The following is a 15,155-nucleotide window of genomic DNA, read 5'->3' as shown; positions in this document are numbered from 1 at the left end:
AATATCACGGGGAAGAAGTTGCGTTTTTACGCACGAAATCGTATCCAATATTACTAAAACCTCTTTTATCCAACCCCCTTTTTTTTGTATATTGAAGTGGGAGCAAGTTTTCCTGTTTGAAAGAAAGCACAACTAAATCAGGTTGCATTATCATCCTTTTTTAAAGATAAATATTGAGAGGCTTCCTGATTTATGCAGCTATTGATATTTCTGTTGAATGTCACGAGGCCTACTGTAAAGAGATCACTTTTTCACTGCTCCACTCTTCCATGTGGTCCACGGCGGTGCTGACTCTTTGCTTTACTGACAAAGGTTTTCGAATGTAGACAGATGACAAATGTACAAACCCGCCAACTAATCCGAGATTAAAAATCACAAGCAACAAGGCTGGTATTCTTCTTCATGTGGTCAAGGTAAAACTTGTGTCAACATTTGGCTGAGCTAGAAGAAGGCATTATACCCGCAGCCATTCGAATAGGTCTGCTTGCCTTAGCACCTGGAGGGAAGCCAGCGGGCAGTTAACATTTGCTGATGACAAAGTGAAACATTATAGCGCAGTACAATATTTGAATTGTTAATCTCCCCTGTTCATACACGCAGGCACCTGTATGTATACATGAACAGCACACGCAGTCAGCTGCACACACAGACACACACTCTCACACTCACTTGCAGAGAGGCTTGAATTACAGCAGGAGTACTTTACATCAACGACGGTCGTTCCTTAACCCCTAAGCTACTGTAACATGGACGTCAACCTTTTAACTACAAGATAAACTGATCCTAAGTGTGAAGTTCGCCTTAAACCACATCTTAAATTCGCCTGTTAATAAAGTGAGGACTGGCAAAATGCTCTCACATGGAAGGATTTTTGTAATCTTTTTGTCCTTGTGATAATGTAACAACGTTCGCACTGTGTTTGTGTGTGTGCATGGCAAGATCTGTCTCACACACATGATATGCATATATACAGTAGCTGCAGTATATTTAAGATCACAATGAGACCTGGCTCTTTGACCGAGGCCGTGTCTCAGGTCTTGTAGTGTTAACACAATCAACTGTACTGCTTGTCATGATTCAGTGAGCCTGGAGGTTGTTGGCCCGCTAAGAAGCAGGTTTGGGTTTCAAGGACAGAATCACATAACATTGTCATTACTAAAGTAACAGCTGTGACTAAGATGTAGAGTGACATATTATCTGCGCTGTGCCGCTGCTACTACACATAACTGTTGAATAATGATACAGGAGCTTTATATGACGATTTGGCAATAGTTCATCTTAATGGCAGTTTCATTTCAGGAGCAGGATGGAGTTGACCTGCTGGAGTAGCGGCTGTGCTAGCAGTGCCACATCGGTCCAATGCTACATCACCTGCAGGTGTTAAGCAGGAAGCTTGCAAAGATGATAAAAAAAATGATTTATTTTTTTAATTTCACAGCCATTATGTGGTTAGTTATGGCTTTTGCATGCACGGTTTGAATGCTTTTTGTTACTATACTTCACAGGAAATTGAAAAGACGACTGATTTCACTGATTTTAGTAGCAGTAACTATGGCCTGGATTTTTGTCCCAAGCACAAGCTCAAGTGATAAATAATTTCTATTCTGTGTTGCAAGTGCTGTGCACATACAGGGTCTGAGCAGGCTCAAAAGTGTCAAACCCTCCCGACTGAGACCTCCTAGAAGGTGTTGATTTTCCATCATTTACACTTAAAACAGGCAGGAAATAGCCGGTGTGGAACTCACTGGTGTCTTTATGTATTACTGTACACCAACCAGGAAGTGAGCATAATAGTAGGTGTGATTATGAATATATAAAAGCCCATCAATTGTTGTGCTAGTGGTGTAAATTCAAACACGTGTATTTCTGAGAGTGACTACTGCTTTGTAAGAATTTTTTTGTGTGTGTGCATATGCTTGGAGCTGTAGTTTTCTACCTGAAGGGGTTAATAATAGAGGAACGTAAAGAATGTGTAAGGTGAAACTGGTTCGAGCTGATTGGCCACATCCGGACGGATGATTGATTGATGCGTGCCAGGAACATGGATCACAATGACAGGATAAGTCAATACCACAAATCTATGAATGCACTTGACCTTTGAATTTGGGCATTTTTTCTGCATTTAGACATTAAACATCAACAAAATATAGCATGTAACAATGTTGATTGAGTCTAACATACTTAATACAAAAACACAAAAAGGTACGGCAATAATGCAAGACAAAAACGCCTTTGTGCTTCCCTACACTTCATTGTAAATTCCCTGATAAAACAACCTGTGCATCCACATTTCAGAACAATGCAAAGAACAGCACATGAGAGGAGCATCGATTTGTATTTTGCTGTGAACCCCACGGCTCTGTTGCTCTTCTCAACTCCATCCAACTTGCATTGTCCTGCACTTGCACAATCACCGTGAGTCATCTTTACTTTTCGCCCAAGATTTCTCCTAATCTTTTTGAAGCCTCTCTGTATCTTTCCTCGCTGAGTGGGAGGCTTGTTTGTTCAGCGTACACTCAGCTGTGTATACCAGCGCTGAAGGCCACTTCTTCGCAAATGCCGGTTTTAGCGGGAGACTATTTGTCAAATGCATTATGACTTGTGCATACCCCCTGGCAGAATCACTCCGGTGAAATGAAGTTGGATAGATTACTGTAGCTGTTCCACTTTCTCCTCATCCCTCTTCCCTCTAACAGCACGGTGCCCAAGAGAGAGGCTCTCATGTAATTATACTGTAGTTATACTGTAGGTTTATAATCCAATGGTTTGCAGATGTTATTCTTTACATAGTTGCAGTCTGTTCCAAGTTACTGTATGTTATTTATATATGCTGAACCCGTTTTCACCGCAGTGTTGGACAAACACTTTATTGATACACACTTGCAGTGCAAGTACTTAGAGAAGTGATATCTTAAGCAAAGCAGTGCTGTGTCTGAGTATTGGGTGAGGGACTGCATGCATGCATGTGTGTACGCAGCGCATACCTAACTGCTAATGTGCCTCGAGGCGAGATGTATGAAATATGTTTAACAAGATAACCCTCATTTATGCATCGATCCGCTCCGTAATCCCTTGTTGCACATCTTTATGTGAGCGCAAGCAATAAGCAGATGACATTTGTCCGCCAAAAGAGCAACGAGGCCAGCTTTTGCAGAGCACGTACCATCCCCTTTTCAAGTGGTCCGTTCCATTTCCACCACTATCCAAATCACTGTATTAGTCATGGGATACTTCAAAGTATGGACAGGAGAAAATATTTTCCATGTTGAATTCTCAGAATGTGTGTGTGTGTTTTTTTTTTTCCTCTTCAAAACATGACGGTAATAGAAACAGAAAAAGAAAGAGTTATTCCAGCAGTACCTCATTCTGTACACAGAGAGAAGTTAATTACATGGAGGCAAGCATTCTTGGGTCGACAGCGTGGACTTGGGGTTTTTCATTGTGCCCATTCATAACATTCTGCTGACTGGCCAGTCCGAGTTGCAATATCCCAACCGTTCTCACTGGGAAAAAGTTAACCCATGCATGGCTCTAATGCACACCAGAGGGAAAAGTGCAGTCTAAAGCTGCTGGAACTGGGAATACTCAGTGGCCAGTTTGTTGTTGTAGGGCAGTTCCAGGCAGTTAACTCAAAGTAAATAATAGATAAAATGGAGTCATGAAATGAACATCATTTTTTTGCATTTAAAAACCTCTCAAACAGTCTACTTTGTGAAGTTATTTTTTGGTCTAACCACTTCCTGGCACTATTCATAATCAAGTCTTTCAGCCTCCCCGCCTCTCCCCCTCTTTGTGTCTAACTTCTTCTCTCATTTACCTTCCCAGCAGCAATGTCAAAAGGTTATGGAGGGAAGCCGGATCGCCTGGGGCTGATTGTGTCTTTGAGTTAATGATAAGTAGCTACAGTGTTATTCTGCGGAGCAGTGGGGCTTAGATTGTGTTCTGTGCACAGACCATTACAGTGGGAGAAAGCTGCATTTATGAAGACTTTGCTTTTGATTGCTTGTTTGAAACGTTTTTTGAATTTATTCACTTATGCTACAGCATATTTACAGCATAGGAAAAATACCCACACTGGTGCCACCACATTACTGCTACTGTAGTTTTTATTCTGCAGCTACACCTGCATGGGGTTTCATGGGGTATTTGAGGACAGCAAATTGGCTGTTTAGAGAACAGGCCGAGAGGATACAGTACTGTCCATTACAGGGATTTACCACCATGGACTTCAGTTTAACCTACAGGATAGTGAAGGTGACAGAGCCTCAACCAGACTCTGCAGCACTCCCGTTGCTCTGCTCTGTACTTTATAATCTAGACCAGACGTGACTCAGAGCTACTAGAGGTGTTAAGAGGGTCATAAGTCATGTATGGCTGAAAATAGATAGTATAGTTTATCCTGCCTGGTTAGCTACTTAATCACCTAGGTCCATAGAAACAGGCTATTTATGTCGATGATTGATTGTATTAACTGCCAAGAATTCAGTCATGACAGTGCATTTTTTAAAACTCTTCCCAATATACTTTTGTGATATACTACTGCTATCCAAATCATTCCTATGCTGCCATCACATCGCAATCTATCAGCCAGAAAGTCGGTCTATTATAAGAAATCACCAGACCGCTTTCAGGATGAGACTGATAGCAGGTTTTCAAGCTTGCTGACAAGAATGGCAAACTGTAACGTGGTGCGAAACACGGCCACATCACAAGATGTCAGAGTAATTCCAATTTTGACGTTGATTGCGAATCGAAGCAGCCCGGCCCCTGCCCAGCTCGTGCCCCTCATTAAATCACATTAACCCTAATTATCGTCACTGCCCCTTGAAGCCCAAATACTACAGTCGGGCTTGACTCCTGGCTCCTCAGCTGGATGTTAGGTGTGTGTTTCATCCCCTCGACTTGTGTAAAAGAGTTCAAGCCGTTTTAAACTGTCTTCACCTCAGGAGGCCACTGGTTCCTCGGTAGCAATAGCCTAGCCTGTCTGTCTGTCTCTCTCTCAGTCTGTCTACCCCCCCGCCCCACCGCCCAGTTTCCTTGTGCTGTTTTATATTCACTTCTTGATTGGTTGGGGGATGGGGTGCTGGAATAGCATTTGAGAGGTTAGCCGGTTAGTGCAGGGAGGGGGAAGTAGATTTGGGGTGTGTGTAAAGAGAGAGAGAGAGAGAGAAGGGGCTGCAGACGGAGGGAAAATGGAGAGAGATTTTTAGGGGTACTTTATTTTTCAGCTCGCCATTGAGTCTGTAATGTCATTCAGCGATGTGGAAACCAAAATGAGCCTTGCCACCAGATGTGTTCCAGTCCAGATAGCGACTTGAAAGACAGACGTTTATTGTTTTAGTGCATTTGGTGTGGTTCAAACCCAAACTGCATGAAATGCTGATTGATGGATTTCACTAATGAATGTGTGTGTGTGTGTGTGTGTGTGTGTGTGTGTGTGTGCGTAAGAGAGAGAGAGAGAAAGAGAGAGGCATCTGCTTCATGTGATTTATTTAACCATTTCTGTGCTCTGCTCCACGCTCGGTCTGCTGATGAGAAGGGGTGTAGTTCACTGTGCTACAGTCGCATTTCAAAGCAGATTCATTTTCTTTCCATCAGCACAGCAATATGAAAAAACAACCGTTTTTCGCAGTGTTTCCCTTTGATATCCACAGAATGTGGCCTTGATGTTTCTTTAAAGCATCTAGACCAAAATAATGCTATATAACAGGCTTCAGGAGAGATAAAAATGGTAAACATACTTAGCAGCAGGACAATAGCTCACAAAGTTGTGCCATAGTAGGCTCTGATTTTTATTATAACAGTAAGTCAATGTTAACACTCAAAGTGCTGCGAACGTCTGTTATGCAACCTGGCTTCACCAAGGGCAACAAGCAAACTTATTTTTGATGCTGACATTTAGCATCATCCACATGCATGTGGTTTAGACTGCATGTCAGGAAGTGCGCAGCTCTCTTTTTTTGCAGCAGTTTCAGCATCCCCACTGTGAACTGCATGCCCTTAATTACCATAAAGTAACATTTTTGTTGCTGCTATTGTTTGACAATTAAGGTATCGGCTCGCCAACGAGGTCGCAACAAAGACAAAACATTTGTGTTGCTATTCCCCAAACAAGAAAGCTGATCTTCATTAGAGTAATTGCTTCATTTCATTTCTAAACAAATAGACCACAAAGTGTTTATTCTAGATGCTGGAGATTACGAGCGCAGTTATTGGCCTTGGCAGATTTGTGTAAAGCAGGCTTTGGTACATAAATTAGCGTGCTCATTGTATGAGAAAAGCATATCAACATTTCACATAAGCACAGACGGAGCTCATCATCTCTGACTTTCACACTCGCCACTCTGCAGAGATCTCACAGTTCATCCGACAATTTGTTTTTCATTTCATCTCTCTCTGCGAACGGTATATTACAGCCTATGTTTTGGTACTATCATGATCTATCATGCTCCACGTGAAATGGTGTGACACTGCTGTTTAGGCTATTAGCAGGAAATGAAACACTAAGGAGAGGAAGGAGTGAAGGAGGTGGAGGAGGAGGGAGATTTTTGGCCATCTTGACAGGTCAGGGTGGGTGAGTTTTGACAGGTTGTGGACTTGAAGATCTATAAGATCTGCCTTGGATGTCACAGGATTGGGAGAAGCAGTGTTTTAAAGCTTAAGTATGTCTGTGAATGCAGCAGATCACCCGTCAAAACAAATGATTGGGAATTCATCATCAGCTTTTGTTGGAGATGGCTTTCATCACTTCCCCTGTTCCCTCAGTCCTTGTTGTATGGAAGGGTTTTTGTGTTAAATGGTCGACTGACAGCTGATCCAGGCACAGGTTGTAAAGTTTTACATTATATACGAGGTGGTGGGAATTTGCCTGTCAGAGATTTGTTGGCATTTCAATCCCTTGGCTCCACTCCTGATGGGTGTGTCCTCAGAAAAGGTCGAGCATGGCGTGATCCAACAGATTCCATAGGATGGATGTATAAAAACACTGATAAACATAGTGTCTGTGTGTGGAAGAATGCAGCTGTCGGGTGTATTAAGAGAGGTTCGCAACATGGGCAAACATGAACAGTTGTCTTAGCTTCCTGAGGCATGTCCTGTGCAAACAGAGCTGGAGATGGCGGGTTCAGGTCCATGCTCAGAGACCACGGGCCCACTGAGCACACACACTCAGAGACATACACTCTCTCACAGGTAGACACACACTCGCACATGCAGATCCAGGCGTGTCTGCACTCGCACAGCATAAATAAACACAGGCGCACACGTGTGAGCACACAGACCACAGAAATGCTGTCGAGTTGTTGTGGAGCAACAGCTAGAACCACTGCTGTCGTGCTGAACAGTAAGAATGTTTTACAACTCCGAGTCCAAAGAAGTTGGGACACTGCGTAAAATGTATATAAAAGCAAATGCAAATGAATAGTTTTTGTTCCTGAACCCATCCTTTATACAATCATGTGTTCACAAAGTGGTGAACCTCGCTCCATCCACTGAGCCTTTCCAGGATGCTCCTTTCCTACCCAATCATGATCCCATCACCTGTTACCAATCAACCTGTTTACCTGTGGAATGTTCCAAACAGGTGTTTTTGGAGCGTTCCACAACTTTCCCAGTCTTTGGTTGCTCCTGTCCCAACTTGTTGGAAATGTGTTGCTGCCATCAAATTCTGAATGAGCAGATTTTTATAAAAATCAATGACGCTGGTGAGATAAAACTTTAAATATGTTGTCTTTGCTAAGCCTTTTTGACATAAACTCAATTGAAAACAGTACAAATTATCAAATTCTTTTTTATTTATTCATGTTTTTGGGTTGTATCAGTAACAGTCATTTACAGTTAATCCTGTGATCAAACACCTTTTATAAAGCAGTTTTGGAAAGTTTTTTGGTCGGGACGAGTGTATTAGATTATAAAGAAAGATCGTTCCACTGTATCTTTGTTTTAGTTTCACACATCGAGTTGCTTCTTTCTCTAGCTGTCATGGTGGCTTGTCATGTGTGAATAACCTCATCGCGAGGTGACACTGTTAATGATCAAGCTGGTGCGCTTGTGGTGAATTAAATGGGTTTTTTTTTTGTCAGTAGATCATGTTTGAGTTACTCTGGGATTGCGCAGGAAGTTAGAAGGCTGGTTAGACCACCGAGGATTGGTCCTCTTCTGTGTACTGTTTGCTTCTGTGCCAAGTGCATGTGTGTGTGTGTGAGACAGAGAGAGAGACTCCCCTCCCTATCACTACAAACCCACAGTCCCCTCAGGCCCCATTTTGCCTCAGTCTAGTAAACCACCTCTGGCACTTTTGGGCTTTGTTCATGATATTTTCATTGTAGCTTTGCCTTACTTTCCAGGAATCCCATTCGCTGTGTGTTGATAGTTTTGCTACCCCTTCATTTTCAATGAGGACCTGAGATAACAGCGTCAAATACAAGCACCTAATCTTATAGGAAAACTGAACCCTGTACTTAAATGTAGATGTGATTTGCTGCAGCATGGCTGTCTTTCAGCTTTTACTCTCCCCTTCTGAAGTCACACACACACATGCACAACAATCCTTCAACAGCAGCTTGATGTTACACTTTAAATTCTGCAAGATTTAAAATGTTGTACTTTCTGTTTATTAACTATGGACCTGCAGTAGCTGCTTCTGCTCTGTTTTAGGCCTCAGTATGCTGATTGGTATGTGATGTGTTGGTGCAGCTGAAACAGAGTGTGTTCACTGTGCAAACACAGCATTGCTGGTGCTCCTGGTTTCACTTAATCTTTGACACAAAGGCACTGGCATGTGGCTGGGCTCTCAGACAGATTCAGTGACAGAGGGAGAGAGAGAGAGAGAGAGGTGTGGCTATGTGGACATAAATAGCGGGATAATTTCTCAAAAGGTCTCATATTTGAAAGATTTTAGATTCATTTTTTTTCTTTTTTTAGTCTATCTGGACAGGAAGATTACCTTTTTGGGGATCTGCAGGTTGTCAGTTGTTAGGATTGAATGAAGCATACACAGCACTGTGTGACAGATGCCATGCCTTGTACTTTGGTCACTTCAGGACCTTATTCTGGGTTGTAGTAGAAGTCAGACTACTGCCGGTCTGGATGGATGATTTATTTGCCTGCCATCCCATAATTACCCACTGGGTAGATGGGAGGACCTCTCTGAGATTATAGTTTGTCTTTGCAGTAAAAAAAAAAGAAAAAAAGCCTCAGACTCTTTGGCAGTAAGCTCTTTTAAAAGATCTTTTGATGTTTTATCAGGCACTGAAACATTAATTGGAAATGCGTTCATCATCTCCGTTATGATGTAAATGGTTAAACGGACTGTTAGAAACATTTAAAAATGGGAATTTCTTTTTTTCCCCCCCAATTTGTCATGCTACGTGGAGCTGTGTTCTTAATTACCGCAGTCGTGCGTGTTTGTACTAAGACGTTACCTCTTGGCACCGCAGACTGTTTGCGAAGTTTGATACCTTTCAGATGCATTCAGATACCGAACGAATATTATCACATGAAAAGAATTGTTTCCGTGCTTTTTGGACGCGGCTCGAGGCTGCGGATCCAAAACGAAAAAGCGGTGACCTCTTAACAGACTCTGACAGGATTTTGCTGACACCAGTCATGGGTAATCACCAGCTCGTTGGCAGGAGAAAGGCGTTAGCTCTTTCTAAATATTCAGCACCTAATATTCTTTTAATTGACTTCAGAGAAACTGTATCAAGACGTGCTGATGAAGTTACAAATTGGCTAAAGCAGCTCATTCTCAGAGCCAGATCTCCTTGTTCCTTTTGGTTTGGTTTGTTGTACTTTCTCCTGCTCCGCATAATGACGAGGGTGGAAGAGTGGAAGATTTCAATTACTCAGAGAAAGTCAAGGAGGTTGTTGAAGTTTGAGAAATACAACACGGGCTGGTTGCTATGTGGAGATTGCGCCCATTTGGAATGTAATTAAATTGGTTTGGCTGCTTGCCAGTGAAAAAAAAAAATACATTTTTTTTTCTCATCTCAGATGAAAATGTATAGAGTGTTTTGCTGAAAAATACCTGGAGGGAACAGTAGGCTGTTGAATATTTGTAATACAGCTTGCACTGTGCAGTTGAAATGAGTTTTGAGATGAGTTATCCGTTGTGGTTTCCCCTTTGACATTTCAAAGGTATGCAGCTTTTGAACCATGGATTTACTGTAATCTATTTTTTTCCTATTATTGATGTGTGGTGGAGTTATAAACTGTAAATTGGCTTCTCTGCCACTTCACTGGCTGTGCTGTATCAGAAACCATGAGGCCACGGTGCAGAGACTCTGTCATAATGTTTGTATGTGTAGTCACATGTAAGCCCCAGTCGTTGGCCCTACTCTACATATGAAACTGCACAACGCAGCTGTTAACCATACAGAGGGTGTGAATCTTCAGCCTTCTTCCACAATGCTACCAATCCATACTGAGACATGTAACAGACTTTAGCAAACATTTGAATTTAAAAGGAATAGACCAACTGAACGCACAAAAAAAGCATTAGGAGGTGAAAATAGTTTTGACGCTGCTGCAGAAACAATTGAGGAATTGCAATGTATGTCAAGGGTATAACTGCATTTGTATCACAAATAGTCTGCAAACCATCTCACTTACACTTGGAGAATTTTAAGAATGGGTCTGTCGACGTCACTGAAAATACACCCACAGTTTACATTAGACATTTGTTCTTGATTAATAAAAGGAGTGGAATTTTTTTTAACAATACTGACTAATAGGTAGATAGATAGTGCAGCTGGGTTATCGCTTCCTTCCTTTTAGCTGCGTAAAGACCAACAGTAATTGCCATTTGAGGTTGTTTTGGCTCTCAGAAAGTACAGTGTGATCTTCCTCTTCTTTGAATGACTTCAGAGCAGCATGAACTGCAAGAGGGAAAACAAATTTTCTCAGATTTGTGTCAGCGATTTTTTGCAAATTGCACCGTTCCAGAGAACTTTCAGGGTTTTATTTCAAGAATTTTTAAGGCCCCGGAAAATAACAGCAATTTCTCACCAGTCACAACGATGTGAAAATGCCCTAAATATTGTATTTTTGAGGGAAATTGAGAGGGAGAAGGAGCAATCAGCAGATAAATTCTGAGGCATGAGTGTGAGCTGGTGGGTTGTTGTGTGTTTGTTGTGGAGTATTAAAAAAAAGTCCAGCTGCCTCTGATCCACTGCTGCCTGATCTGCAAATGGATCGAGCTGCCCAGCCGAGCTGTCCTTACAAAATCAGCCTGGCATGGCGTTATAATAGCTTTTCCTTGTACGTGTCCTGTCAGATCAACTTAGCCTCTTCGGGAGCTATTTTGGTGTTAGTCACACAGTCGATAGAGGAAACTACAAGTCCTGTGCGTCGCCGCTCGTCCCCAGAGAGCACACAAAACATACTTGTATGTCCAGAGCCGTAATGCCATCATTATGCCATGGCACTTTCGGAAAGCGCACTTTGAAATCAGATCCATGAAGCGAGGGAGAGAGGTGCTGAGATGATGAGCTAATTAGCGGGGTCTACCACCACAGTGCTAATGACTGTTTGCGGGTTTGTGGGTGCTGTCGCATGCGTGTGTGTGCGCTCATGCTGCACGGTTGATTTTCAGTCAGAGGCTTAATCCAACATGCACATGACAAAGCCTGCTAAGTGAATCAAAAAGCTGTGTATCAGTGGAAACAAGGCTCCTCAGTCTCCTCAATGGAGCTGCAAAGATAGAGGGAATGGGCACAGACGCATGCCAGCACACCTTCAGGGCGTTGATTGTGTGCCACAATGCTTTCATGTGCCTCTCCTGCCTATGTCGTATGTAAACTCCCATCTCAATGAAGGCACTGGATTTTTTTTTTTATGTTGTCTACCGTGTGTGCACCTTGCCAGATATGTAGATGTGAGATGATGTGAGTAAACATGTGTGTGAGTGTGTATGTGTGTGTGTGTGAACCCAGGCTTTGGGATATACCGCTAAGCTGTAAAGTGATGCAGGTTTCCACTATTACAGCCGTGCGCTTGTGCGAGGCACTAGAAAACAAACATCTGACGGAGAGGAAGAGGAGATGGAGAGATAGAGCTTTATCTGGTCGACGTAGAAAGAGGCCTGACAAGCAATTCTGCAAACTTTCAGAAAAAAAGTAAGAATAGAATAGAACCGAATAGATGTGTACTACACATTAACATGAACTCATGCACACAGGCCAAGTCGGGGTCCTCTTTCCCAGGCGTGCATGTGCTGACAGCTCTCACTTTCACTCACTGTTATTTTCATTAGAGCACAGGTGATGCTGTCTCACATCAAACATCAGTGTTCTCACCACAGTCACAGAGTCACATGGTAGTTTTCAACAAGTTCTCCCGACAAACAACTAAGTAGGTTGTTTGTCAGCGCAGTTCAAACTGACTTTAGGCAATTAAAACAGTTTAGGGGGCGTCTGTAGTTTTGTTAAAGGTAAACTGCAGCTGAAATGGTCATTTGACTTATTGATTTGGTGATCAGCATCGAATGTCAACAGTTTTGACAACCGATAAATACTTTAATAGCCACATATCAAGCAAAGAATGACTGGTTTCACCTTCTCAAATGTGAGAATTTGCTAATTTTCTCAGTTGTCTACATGTTAATTGAGTATGTTTTATCTCTAAAACAAGCAATTTAAAGTGTTTTTTGAACATGTGACGACTCGTGATCATCTACAGATTAATCGACAACAAAAGCAGACATTATTTGCAGCCCTCAAAGAAAGCCGTTAACCATCCTCCTCTTCCTTGCTTTTGGTGTGAATGAAGCACTGAATGTATGCACGGGTCGTTCTGAGCTGTCCAGCTTCTAGAGAGGACAGCCTTCTGGTCTCATGTCTTGCGAAAGTTTTGTGGTTTGGATCAAAAAGGTGTCTCTTGGAGAGCGAAGCCAAAATATGCAAAAACGTAGATACGGAGAGGTAATCCATGAGCCAGTGCTTGACCTTTCAGCAACACCTCCAGCTTTTCCCACATTACAGTTACATCTCTGCTTTTCTCTTCACTTTAAAGAGGCCGCGCTCTTTCACGCTGCGGGGTGAGGACTCGGTGCATCAGCTTCAATTTGCAGTCGCTCTTCCAGCTTGGTTGGGTACTCAGAGGATCCCTGTTTGTTCATGACATCCCTGTACAATTAAAGGAGATTTTCTGTAGTCGTTCCGGCTTGTGCAGTGTATTTGGCAACTACTATCGCTAACCAAGCAACAAAGCAGCGCGACGGGGTAAGCAGGTCTCATGTACGACACCGAGGTGACGAATGAGCTAATTGGGGATTAACAGTTAATAACTGAAAGAGGTGAGAGTGCTGAGCCCCTCTCTGCGCCAGAGTCTGCGGTGATATTTCTTTCTGGGTTGTGCTCACCGCTGTTTCTCACCTGCCATGCTTTTGTTTCTATCTCCCTGGATTCTCATCCTCTCTCTCTCTCTCTCACTCTGGATTTCTCCTCCCTCCTTCGTCTAACCCTCTTTTTGTTCTCTCTCGCTCTCTGGCTGATTCTCATCAGCCTGTATTAGTTGCAAATGCAGAACTAAGTGGCTGTGACAACATTCTCAGATGCTCCAGCTGCCACAGATTTATTGAGTTATTAAAGTAATGTACTGTGATTAAAAATGCTAATTTTCCCTAAATCGTACGCCAGCTTACACAGTTTTTTTTTTTTCAGAAGCTGATTTAATTACATGAAAAATGAAACAAGGGTTGATGATTCAATCTTTGCAGCCAATTGCTTCTCCATACAAAAAAAAATGAATTAGCTCATGATACAGAATTATTATTTGGGTTACAAAAGTGAAATGACAGAGGGATTCTTTTAGATTGAATAACCAGAGCATTTGCTGTTGCACTGTACCAACTGTGGTGTGCACAAATCCTTGTATTTGAACCATAAATGTATTCGGTTAGCTTGTATTTTTTTTCTTTTTTATGTCACCTCAGCGATCTTACCTCAGGCCATAATCTGTGAAGCATTGAATTGAGTGTAAAAATACTTAAAAATCCTTATCTTGCCTCTGTAAGCCACTCAATACATGCAGGGTAGTTCTGGTTTTACATTTAAAGCATGGATTTTAAATAAAGAGAAAAAAGTTTCCCTTTCCAATATTATTATGAATTGTGTCCTCGTCTATTCTGAATAATTTCCTTTCCCCTGGGGGATTTGTTCAGTGTGCTTTCCTTGGCTCATTTTGGCCCCTCATTATGCATTCATGTATTCGTTTATATAATGCGCAGCACTGCAGCTTCATTGGACAAATCTCAGTCGTTTTGGACAGCATTGCGTATGATACACGAACGGTAACGTTTCTTTTCTTTGAGTTCATTTTTTTCTTTACTTTTCCTGCTACACTTATTTTGCAGAATATGCAAGGCCCCTTTTGAACATCGCTGGATTGAATCAGCTACTGAAAAAGTAATTCTCATTTGAATAATGAGACAGAACTTTTCTTTTTCTTTCCCTTGATCGCTTGATCTTTGCGGAGCACTTCTGCTGAGCAGCATGCAGCACCGTGCTGCACCGTTATTCCAGCCCTCTAAAATCCCTGCACGATGACCAGCACAGCTTTTGGTATTGTTTGGACCCCCTCCAGATTTCTCAGAGCGCTCTAACCCAGCCTCATCACTATCACCGGCACTTTGCAGCCCTACCTCCTGAATAGATCCTACAGGTGAGTGTGTGAAATATCCGCGACCATGTCAGATGTTTTTTCCTCTCTGGAAAGAATTGACTCATATGTGGAGTACAGCAGCGTGAGCGGCTCCGGCCTTCCAGATGTCCGAGACATAACAGAGGCTTGTCAGCTCTGTGGCTGGGCTCTAAATGGGTCAGTCTCCTTGATATCACACAGCTCCTTCACAATGACCCCACTGTTCTCCTGATATTACAGCACGCCAGGTGGCTCACTATGAAAAGTCATGGCCAGACAAATATGGACTGCGCCTGTTTGTGAGAAGCCGAGAAACACGCATGAACATGCTCACATGTGCCTGACGGTTGCAGAGCTGTTTGCTTGTTTAAAGTATGGAGATGGTTTTAACGCACACTGCAGCCCAAAATCAGCAAACACATGCTCCCCAAAAGAGCTTAAAGGAGAGGCTCACTGGTCTGTTAAAAAAAAGTATTGGATTTTTCTTTCACTATACGCTCTCACGATGCAAAGCT

General features: G+C 42.4%; 1 protein-coding gene across 4 annotated transcripts in view; it reads left to right on the top strand.

Moving 5' to 3' along the window:
- The window catches only part of tox2 (TOX high mobility group box family member 2), a 113,120-nt gene that overhangs the window by 20,297 nt on the left and 77,668 nt on the right, over positions 1-15,155 (top strand). The window lies entirely within an intron of this gene.

The sequence above is a fragment of the Chelmon rostratus genome, chromosome 2 (assembly GCF_017976325.1).
Source record: "Chelmon rostratus isolate fCheRos1 chromosome 2, fCheRos1.pri, whole genome shotgun sequence".
Classification (NCBI taxonomy): domain Eukaryota; kingdom Metazoa; phylum Chordata; class Actinopteri; order Chaetodontiformes; family Chaetodontidae; genus Chelmon; species Chelmon rostratus.
The sequence above is the reverse complement of the archived record's forward strand: the minus strand, read 5'-3'. Positions and strand labels throughout refer to the sequence as shown.